The 6,104-nt window shown below is 42.1% G+C and overlaps 1 non-coding gene across 1 annotated transcript; it reads left to right on the top strand.

Annotated features, from left to right (window-relative positions):
* Positions 1–5,895: 5,895 nt before the first annotated feature.
* Trnar-acg (transfer RNA arginine (anticodon ACG)) lies at positions 5,896–5,968 on the top strand. The gene has a single exon. It is a non-coding gene; the product is annotated as a tRNA-Arg (tRNA).
* The last annotated feature ends 136 nt before the right edge of the window (positions 5,969–6,104 follow it).

The raw sequence follows: 6,104 nt of genomic DNA, 5'->3' as shown, positions 1-6,104 counted from the left end.
TTGCTGTCCCGTGCACTCTCTGCCCGAACGGAAAATGACCGGCATTTCGCAAAACCGGAAGGCTTTGCGCATGCACCAAACACAATAAAGGAGAGGAAAATTTTGTAGGACGTAGCAGCAAGAGCAAAAGAAAAAAGAAACGCCACGCCACCAGAGGATACAGTTTTCCGGCGAAGGCCTTTGAAGGCCCCGATATCTCATCCCGTGCATCGTTCGAAGAAAGTTTCGTTTTTCATCGCTACTTTCGTGTTTTCATGCCCGAGTGTGTGTGTGTGTGTATGCTGGCAAGAGAAGGAGCAGGAGCACCCAACGGATGTGGGAGGGCGAGGGTAGGGACACACATTAGCTCACGCGAAGGATTTTGATATTCATTCTTTTCATGTTTTTACGTTGAAGGAAAACTAAAGTAAACGTAAAGGAAGCTTCAATGCGACGGGTTTACTTTTTGTTCTTCGCTCCAGCATTAATGTGGCGGTCCTGTCCTGGTTCTGGTGGATGTCTAGTAGCCATGTGTATGTTATTCCAAGTGCTTCCACAAGCGCTTACGTGAGCTTGTGTCAACCGGTACCGGGAGGTGGCATGCTTTATTAACCACTGAATAAGTTATCACTTTATTGCAGGAATTTAATCAACTGAACTTCACCCTTCCAGCCACATGCACAGGGACAGACACACACACACGGGTACGTGTGAGTGAGATATAATTTCCTAGAAGAAGGTTCTACTGACGAACGAAGCGAACGAGTTGAGCCTTTATGTAGTTCCCTTCTTCACCTACGCATTGGGTTGGAAGCAGGAAATTTAACGCAATGGCCCATTCCCGTATGGACTAAATTTTCGTACCCTTAAAGTGTGCTGTGCTCGTTTAAAAGCAAACCGGTGAGGGAATTCTTTGCTGCTTGGCTTCTATCAAAACTCTCTATACACTAGCACACATCAACATGATACACACACACGCGCGTTATATGGTATGTTATGTGGCGTCGTCTCCCAAAAGCAAAAGGTTCAAGCTTTTCTTTCCCTTTTAAGATTTTCCACCACAGCCAATAATACGCTGTGGGGAAATAATGTGGAGCTACTTAGCTTAGTTTCGGCAAACGGTGTTGGCTAAGGCACACAAAACTTTCCACACCCGCCGGATGGTCACACATCCTCCATCCCACTTCGCACAGGGAAAAAAGCGTTTATTGATTGTGTTTGATTTGTCCATTCATAATTTAGCGTCAATCAAAGTTTTCGGTCAGTTCCCGTTCACACTGTATATCGGTTCATTTTCATCGGGACTTTCGGGACTACGGCAGGCATGCCTTGCATGAAAGTGGACTCGAGAGACCGAAGGATTGATGATACGGTTGGCCGTTGACCACAGTCTGTCCTTACCCACGATTGCGTGCCCTGCGGTATGGTTCCCTGTTTTTCAAACAGCTGCCCACGAGGTAGTTCGTTGTAAAGTTTGCAATTAATCGACAAACTTTTCACTTCACCGGCACTGACTTTTCATCCTGCCAACGATCAAGGAACGATTGATGCCTTAAGCTAAGGCTTGATAACGGAACGGATACCTTCTGTTAAGTTTTCTTCGCAGGACGCTACAAAGTCCGCAGGTCTGTAGCACCTGTGGCAGCAGTTTGACGTTTTACAATCATTCAATAATGCTTCGCTTCATGCTTGTTCTGTTCTTCGGAAAGTTTTCCCCATTGTGATCAGGCAAAAAGTGGGGTACAATGGAAAGTTCGTGCATACATTAGGACGATTTGCATTTACGAATGAGATAGTGCGAGGGATGAAAAGTAGAAAGGTTTTAGCATTTCTTTGCATAACTTTGCTATTGAAACAACACTATAAACTGCCCAATGTATTGTTTGTGTATAATCTTCATAAACATATTTGCATTGGACGTACAGTTGTGAAGCGATATGTAGTTGAAGAAAGAGCTAGATGGGACCAAAACTTGGTTGTCTATTACGAGCTACTATGCTAACGACGACAAGAGTGACCAAAGGATTTAAATTTGATTGAACAATAGACTTTAATTCGTCGGAAGATCTACAGTCTATAAAGATCGATCCGCAGTTTCTCAGAAAACTCTTGGAAATTGGTAAAAATTGTGACAAGATAATGTCGAAAAAAACAACGAATTAACACTACGAACGCATGTGTTCCATTTTCAAATACGTTCATTTTTTAAAATAATGTTTGGAAAATTCTTACATGGAATTACTCCAGAACTTGTCAACCGATTGACTTGTTTATTTTTACCAACGAAACGGTGTACACCGTTTACAAGTACTATTATTAATAAATGATACATGAATTTATGCAAAAAAATACCAATTCTCAGTTCTAATGTTTCCTAAGCCAAGAGTGAATTGCTCAAAGTGAGGTGAAAACAAAGATCTGCTCCAAAAATATTTAATGAGCATAATCTTGAAAACTAACACTCCATTAAAGCAAACAACATTTCCGTAATATCTTTATTTATTTTTTGTATCAGTTGTATTATACAGTGTGTTTATTCTGTTCTATCTCATTCAAGGGGTTTTAATCAATCATTTTTTCTTTCACAACCAAAAAAAAAACTCCAACTGCTCCCGTCACATCAGCATTCTTATCATAATTCATCAATTTCCTTTTCGAGGAAGCAAACACACAGATAAAACACTCGCAAGCATGGAAAATGATCCATTGTGTTACCTTTAGCTCACCTCCCGAGTACACAATCTAACGTTAGCATAAGAAAAAAAAAGAGCAATAGGAAGCAAAACAAAACGAAATGAAACGAACAAAAACAAAAAACGCACACACCGGACATGAACTTTGGCCACGGAAGCAAGCTGCCATGGTAGCTGGTGTTGCCTTCTCGCACACAAAGAAAAGCGCTCCGTGCCGTGAGCAGCGTCGTGTACGGCATCACGTACCACCCCGTGTACAGCAGCAGCACACCGTACACATCCCCCGATGTTGCTTCCGTCCAACAGAGAACGGGCCCTTTCGCTTCGATTACCGTTACGTATTCGTGGGGAGATGGGTTGGTGGCTGGCTGTGAGTGGTGAGCCCGTACCCCGCGCAGGTCTGTAGTGCTCGCCGTCCAATAATTGCATATAATAGAGAGAAACCGAGGGGTTTTCCATTGTGCACCGGTGACTGCCGATGGTTCGCCCTTACGGAAACCCGATTGCATGGGGATGCGTTCTCTTCGAGGGATCTTTCTTTTAATTGTTTTTGCTGATCTTTTCTAAACTGGTGGTGGCGAGAGTGTTCTCAGCTGGAATGTTTATTCATTTCAACAAAACATTCTAATGAAGTGCATGCTGGTGAAGACAAGCCACACTTAGCCAGGGATTAACTACCGATTAATGTCACACCTTTACACCGGTTTAAGCACCCTCTTTGATTTAATTGAAATATGTTACAAACTTATGGCATCGGAAGTATTGAAAAAGCATTCTAACGATAAACTTCAATTTATAAAGCTTTGCTTATTGCAACAATACTCTAAGCATCATGCATCGCACCGCACAGGAGTATGTAACAATGGGAATAAATTAAATGCAGAACGTGCAGAAAGATTTTTAAAATGATGTACTAACCGGCTGAAGTTACTGAAAGCAGCGCCACCACTTGTGTGTCAGTGCTTTCTGTCATATCAATGGCTGTTCTGAAATGCAAACTTCCCATTTTGTCTTCCGCCCATCCAATCCCAAAATCGTGTGTACAATGGAAGTGCAAGCAAAGCATTATGCGCTGCTGTAAGTATTACAACAGAACCTAGAAAGGAAAGTCCTGCGGCCGTGGCGGCTCATTCTTTTCCATTCCGAACAATGTCGCACAGCGTCTCGGCTGTTCGGTTACCGCTCCATTTTCTCGCCGTTTTGCATTCCTGGCGACAGGACGAACCGGTGGCTGAGTTTTGATGGAGAACAGCCCACAAAGGCGCGCACCGTTTGCAAAACGTCACCAGACTGGGCGGTTGGAAGGAACCACACTGCTTCGTACCTTCTTGCGTGACCAACTCGCTTCCGTTCGCCTACAACCGTGCGAACACACCCGAAGCAGATTGTGAATGTATTTGCATAAATTTTCCCACCCACCGCCTGGGACGCTAAACGCCCTTCGAAGGTTGCGCAGTGTTCGCTTCGAGTGGGCAAATAATAATTGCTAGCAAGCGAACGAGACACCGCAAAAGGTTACGAAGAGCCCAGTTGCCTACAATGCGCGGTGGTCAATTTTCAGTGTTTTGTTGTCTGTTACTGTGAAAGAAAGGCTAAAAATAAATGAATGAATTAGAAAGCAAATAAAACAAATAGACACACACACACATTAACAAACACGCTAATAAAGAGCAGTACACAAAAGAGTAAACGTTTTACGTCCTTGACACAAAACGCCTGGAAAACTCCGGTGATTTGCTATGCGCCCTTTGACCCACTCGCACGCCGTCATACCGAGTGAATATCCCCGAAGGGATAAAGTTTTGCAGCTCACCGAAACGTGTCCTATCGATGAAGACGGATGACAGCAAAATTGAAAAAAGGACCATAACCAGAAATCGATACCGAAAGGCGCGCGCGATTTGTTGTGCGGGCGTTTCATGCTGCTTGTCGACTCGAATCCTTCCTCGCCGCTAGCGCCAAACCGGAGCAACCGGAGTGTAAGTTCCGGACCGGAGTCAGCTGACATTGACATAAATTCGACGAATCGAGCGATTTGTGTCCGGTTCACCACGTTGCCTCCACCATGGCGGTGGATGGGAAATGTGTGATTTATGGTGCTACTATTACTGCGCTGCCGCCATCAAGTGGTGTGGTGGGAGCTGAAATCAATTCCACAAACTTTTTTCTCACACTTTTTTTTTGCTGTGCGGGAAAGATTTCTGACTTGTTTTTTCTTTTGCTATCCTATGAAGGGCAGCACGAGAAACGGAATAAGAAAGTTAAGAACGATGCTTGACACAGCGTGTTGCTCCCTGTGGCTCGTATGTGCGGGAACATGGAAAAAGGATTACACCGGAGCGTTTGTAATGTTTGACAAGGCTCTTAGGAAAGCTACTCACTTTGTGCTGGCACAGACTTTAACGTCAGGATGTTTTTTTACGAGAAAATGAAATTTATATTAAATATAAGAAAAAAGTATAAATGGCGAAGAAATGAAAGTATGAAAAAAAGACGCAGATCGATGCGCAACAACTAACATACCAAACTAAAATGGAAAAATATAAAAAATGTCATAGAAGGTTGGACCTACCAGCAAAATAAACAAAAATATAAAGCAATAATAAATTAGGAACATCGCACAAAAGAGCAAAACGAAAAAAATATATTAAATGAATGAAGATTAAATGGTTCCCGAAACAAGAAAGACGAATGCAACAAAAAACACATTACAGAGAGTAATAAGTACACATAAACCTATCTGTTTAAAAATAAAACCATTATCAACAAAAAGTATTCAAATCCTTAACGTTTTATAAAAATAGATAACAGAGGAGGGAAAATGTGCTGATCAAATAAATCAAGTAAATCGTTTAACGTTTTAGGAGTACAAATAAAGAATCATACTAATTAATAAAAAATCATATCAATTTTACTGTACAATTCTAAAAATCGCTTCTTTCAATTGCTCTTTAGCTTGAATCAATTATTAATTGGTGTTGTGAAATCCATCAATTTAACATTTAAATGTTGCATCATGTTGACCAAAATATAAGAAATTATAAAAATATATACAAATTGATAGCATTTATCAATCAAATAAGAGCAAATCTTCAGCGACATCTCTTCTCGAATAAAACACACCTTGAAAGGGCGCACTAGCAAACGATTCGAAGAGAAACTAGCAAGATCACAATTTGAGATAGATTGACCGCTCGGTTCACGAGCACTCTCTTCGTCATCGGGTCCTGTGGCGCAATGGATAACGCGTCTGACTACGGATCAGAAGATTCCAGGTTCGACTCCTGGTAGGATCGTGTCCCCTAGGATGTTTCTCTTTTTTTGGATCTTCACACATTGTTTTGAGTGTTAACATGTTGCGCACATAAACGATACGTAAAAAGCACTGTTGCCACTAACCAAACACTCACAGGCGTGCGTACGGTGAGGCGT

The sequence above is a fragment of the Anopheles marshallii genome, chromosome 2 (assembly GCF_943734725.1).
Source record: "Anopheles marshallii chromosome 2, idAnoMarsDA_429_01, whole genome shotgun sequence".
Classification (NCBI taxonomy): domain Eukaryota; kingdom Metazoa; phylum Arthropoda; class Insecta; order Diptera; family Culicidae; genus Anopheles; species Anopheles marshallii.
Note: the sequence above shows the minus strand (reverse complement) of the source record. Positions and strands in the feature narration are given on the sequence as shown.